A 5,460-nucleotide genomic window follows, 5' to 3' on the forward strand; every position below is an offset into this window, starting at 1 on the left:
GCAGAGCAAAACAAGTAACAGCAGCAGCAGTGGGACAAACTCGTAGGCAATGGGTCGGTGATTTGTTTGGATGATATTCATCATGCAACAGTTATAACACGGAGGGATATGTGGCTAGCTCCCGTTCGTCAAAGTGATGTAGGCACGCATTCCGTGTGTCATCATACGTGCTTAGGGAAAAGAACTTGCATGACATCTATTGTCCATCCCTCCCGTGGCAGCGGGGTACAAAAGGAAACTACAGGATATTAAGGTTCTCCTTTTAATGAAGAACCGGACCAACGCATTAGCACTTGGTGAACACATGAACTCCTCAAACTATGGTCATCACCGGGAGTGGTTCCGGTTATTGTCACTCCGGGGTTGCTGGGTCATAACACATAGTAGGTAACTAGAACTTGCAAGATCGGATCTAAAACACACTTATATTGGTGACAACATAATAATTTCAGATCTGAAATCATGGCACTCGGGCCCTAGTGACAAGCATTAAGCATGGCAAAGTAGTAGCAACATCAATCTCGGAACATAGTGGATACTAGAGATCAATCCCCGTCAAAACTAACTCGATTACGTGATAGATCTCATCCTACATATCACCGCCCAGCGAGCCTACGAATAGATTACTCACGAACGATGAAGAGCTTCATGGAATTGGAGAGGGAACAAGGTTGATGATGACGATGGCGATGATTTCCCCTCTCCGGAGCCCAAAACGGACTCCAGATCTGCCCTCCAGATGAAGAACGGGATGTGGCGGCGCCTCCATATCGCAAACGCGACGAAATCTTCTCTCTTGATTTTTTCTAGGACGAAAGTGAATTTAGAGAGCTGAGTTTGGGGGCGGCAGAACCACGTGGACCCCACAAGCTTGCTAGCCGCCACCGGGGGGGTGGCGGCTACACGGCTTGTGGCCCACTAGCCCATCCCCTCCGGTGGATCTTTGCGCAGGTATTTTTCATATTTTCCAGAAATATTCTCCGTAAATTTTCAGGACATTCCGAGAACTTTCATTTCTGCACAAAAACAACACCAATGCAATTCTGTTGAAAACGGCGTCACTCCAGGTTAGTTCCATTCAAATCATGCAAATTAGAGTCCAAAACAAGGACAAAAGAGTTTGGAAAAGTAGATACGATGGAGACGTATCAACTCCCCCAAGCTTAAAACCTTGCTTGTCCTCAAGCAACTTAGTTGACAAACTGAGAGAGAAAGAAAAACTTTGACAAACTCTGTTTGATCTTGTTGTTGCAACTATGTCTAACTCATAACCAGAATTTCAGCAAGATCACAAGTTAACCACATAAGCAAGTGACACAAAGGTCTCACGGTAAACTAATATCAATGGCATAATCAGCTAGCGAGCAAATAATGATGAGTTTCAGATACCAACAATTCAATCAAAACAAGCATGAAGCAATATGAATAGGTGATATCTCGCTAGCTCTTTCTGAGACCGCAAAATATAAATGCAGAGCACTTTCAAAGATCAAGGGTTGACTAAACATTGTAATTCATAGCAACGAAGATCCAGTCATAGTCATACTCAATATCATTCAAAAGCAAAGCATAAAAATGACCGAGGTGCTCTCTAATTGGTGCTTATATAAGAAGAGGATGACTCAACAGGAAAATAAATAGACAGGCCCTTCGCAGAGGGAAGCATTGATTTGCAGAGGTGCCAGAGCTCAAGCTTTGAAAACAGAGATAATAATTTTGGGTGGCATGCTTTCATTGTCAACGCAATGACCAAGAGTTCTAAATATCTTCCATGCTACTCATGCTATAGGAGGTCCCAAACAGAAAAGTAAACTTTTAACTCCCCCACCACCAATCAATCACACTCCACGGCGAGCCAAATCCTCGGGTATCGTCCATACTAACATCAATCCGGGGGAGTCTTGTTTTATAGTTATGTTTCGATTCAAGCATGGAACTGGGCATTCCAATTACCGTCCCCTTTCTCGTGAATGACAGTGAATAAACACATGTCGAGGATAACACGCCTAACATGGAAGATACCAATAATCCCCTGTCACCACATGAGCGGTTCGGGCATGCAAAACAGATTATTTCTTGAAGGTTTAGAGAATGGCACATGCAAATTTACTTGGAACGGCAAGTAGATACCGCAAATAGGTAGGTATGGTGGACTCTCATGGAAAAACTTTTAGGTTTATGGAAGTGGATGCACAAGCAGTATTCCGCTTAGTACAAGTGAAGGCTAGCAAAAGACTGGGAAGCGACCAACTAGAGAGCGGCAACAGTCATCAAGATGCAATGAGTTTGACTAACATTGAATGCAAGCATGAACAGGATATAAATCACCATGAACACGAACATCATAGAGGCTATGTTGATTTTGTTTCAACTACATGCATGAACATGTGCCAAGTCAAGCCACTTCAATCATTTGGCATTCAAGACAAACCATTATAAGCTCTCAGCTAACTAAGCATGGCATAAGAAACTATGATCTCTAAGTTGTCATTGCAAACATGGTTCTCTCACAACAAAGCTGAATCAGGCATGACAAGCTAGTCATATTTACAAAAACTTAATAGACAGAGTTCATACTAGCTTTTCCAGTCTCACTCACTTCATCATATATCATCATTATTGCCTTTCATTTACACGATCGAACGAGGTGAACAATAATAAGAGTGCTCGTGCATTGGACTAAGCTGAATCTGCAGGCAAACACAAAGGAGAAGACAAAGTAATATGGCTCTTTGAAAGCTAAACAGGTATACATGCAAGAGCCACTAAACATTGTAACCAATATCTTCTACATTGACCCAAAGAAAAAGAAAAGTATTTACACGAGAAAGCTCCCAACAAGCAAAAGAAGAAAGAAAAATCTTTTTGGGTTTTCTCAAAAGGACACAAAACAAGAAAACAAGAGAACGAAAATAAACTAGCATGGATAACACAGTGGCAAAGTGTAAACACCGACTGACAAAGTGAAAGCATAAGCATGAATGTAAGGTCGGTGAGAACACGTACTCCCCCAAGCTTAGGCTTTTGGCCTAGCTTGGTCTACTCCCAAGGCGGGAAATAACCAGCTCCGGGATACTCCGGAGTAGGCTATGGATGCCACTGCTGTGTGAGCTCCTCTGGCTCCCACTAATAAACTGGCGTCTGGTACTCGACTGGCGGCTCGGGCACGGGCACCTGTGGTTGGGCCAAGCCCCAATATGCGTAGATGTCCGAGGGCATAATAGTGTACGTGCCTGCATGAAGATCGAACAAAGAAGGAGCAGGCAAAGTAATAGTCTCTCGAGTACCCTGACTAAACACCAGATTATAAATCATCCGTCTACTAGCATCTCTATCTAGAAAATCATGGCGAACCATGCTATCATAATCCAGATATTTCTCAGGGAGAAGCATCTCTCCTTCCTCACTGAGTCTAACGGGTATCTCAAAGTGTCTAGCAAGACGGGTAGCATAGATACCTCCATAGACGACACCCTTGGAATGGTTGGTGTTCAACCGCTAGGCTACTATAGCACCTAGGCTATAAGTCTTATCGTTATAAAGGCCTTCGCGCAAAACCGCAAGGTCTGGAGAGCTAAGTGATCCAGCCTCCCCACGGCCAATCAAACATTTCCCCACAAATAATGAGAAGTACCGAAGCACAGGAAAATGTATGCTAGCAATTCTAGCGCGAGACACTCCTCTCTCCTCTCCAACAACAATTGTACCTATGAAATCCTCCAAGTCCCGTGGACGAGGGTCACGAATGTCCCCAACATAAGGTAATTTGCATACATTGCAAAAATCCTGTAGCGTCATGCACAGGGGGACGTCGTATAACATGAACTCACCCATGGGAGGATTCTTCCTTGGATAAAAGTTGAAGCTTTGAACAAAAATATTGGTGAGGAGGAGGTATTCTGAGCACTTATGTTCAACGAACGCGGTAAGACATGCGTTCTCCACCAAGTAATAAAAGTCTTCATAAAGCCCAGCGGCGCGCAAAAATTCATCACTTGGCCACTCGCACGCTCGAACTTCTGTGACTCGAGGAACTACGTACTTGGGGTGGTTCTTCTCATCCTCCTTGAGGTTACGGCTTGAAGAGCCTCTCAAGAACCTCCTCATCTTTTCCCATTTTAAGCTCTGAAAAATTCTGAAATTTTTAGAGACTTTGAAATAAAAGTGAGTAAGAATTAACCCAACTCGTAACAACTACTCCTACTAGTGCCTAGAGACCGTATCACGCGCTAAAACTACTTGGGACCAGCTAAAATCAACATTTCTAGCTCAAGAACAGGGTCACCAAGGTAGCAAGAATACGCGAAGGATAAAGCACTAGAGCAAAAACTAATTGGACCAATGGAGGAGTCACTTACCAATGAGTAATTTCCCCAAAACGGTTCGGAGAATGGTGCTTTGAGCAAGCAGATCGAAAATCACAGCCAAATGAGCAAGAAAACATGGGTTTGAGCTGCGAAACAATTTTTTCTGGAGGTGGAAGAAGAGGATGGGAGCTAGAATGAGTGGAGGGGGTCTGTGTGGGCCCCACTAGCTTGCTAGCCGCCACCAGGGGAGTGGCGGCTACAGGGCTTCTGGCCCACAGGTGTGGCCCCCAGGCTAGCTCTCAGTCCCAGTATTTTTCAAATATTCCAGAAAAAATCATACTAGATTTTCAGGACCATTGGAGAACTTTTATTTTCGGGGTATTTTTTCTCCGGGACGCTAAAACAGAAAACGGGAAAAGATAAACTAAATCTATCATTTTTATTCTAGGCAACAGAAAGTGAAAGCTCAAAACAGAGGTATGTGACTCTTTGATTCATCCATTTCATGGCCATCAAAAGAAATCCGTCAATGGGGTTGATCAAATCCTTATGACAAAACCTTTCCGAATCGCAAGAAGAAATGGAGAATTGTCGAATAGCCACTAAGTCACCTCAGTGGGGATATGTATCTCCCCAACAAGCAAATCATACTTCATCTTGACACGAGGAATAGGGCATTCAAAGCTCCCAATAAGAATCGATGAAGTCTTTTCGATAGCATTGATGCAATGTACTTGATATCGTTTCTTCAGAAAGTGCAGTGTGTGCTCATTACCGTTGACATGGAAAGTGACATTGCCTTTGTTGCAATCTATAACAGCCCCTGCAGTGTTTAAAAAGGGTCTTCCGAGGATGACAGCCATGGCATGGTCCTCGGGAATATCCAAGATAACAAAGTCTGTTAAGATAGTGGTGTTAGCAACCACAACAGGCACATCCTCGCAAATGCCGATAGGGAAAGCAGTTGATTTGTCGGCCATTTGCGGAGAGAGTTCAGTGGGTGTCAACTTATCCAGTTCAAGTCTACGATAAAGAGAGAGAGGCATAACACTAACACCGGCTCCAAGGTCACATAAGGCAGTTCTTACGTAGTTTCCTTTAATGGAGCAAGGTATAGTGGGCACTCTGGGATCACCAAGTTTCTTAGGAGTTC

The sequence above is a fragment of the Hordeum vulgare genome, chromosome 2H (assembly GCF_904849725.1).
Source record: "Hordeum vulgare subsp. vulgare chromosome 2H, MorexV3_pseudomolecules_assembly, whole genome shotgun sequence".
In the NCBI taxonomy this organism is placed as follows: Eukaryota; Viridiplantae; Streptophyta; class Magnoliopsida; order Poales; family Poaceae; genus Hordeum; species Hordeum vulgare.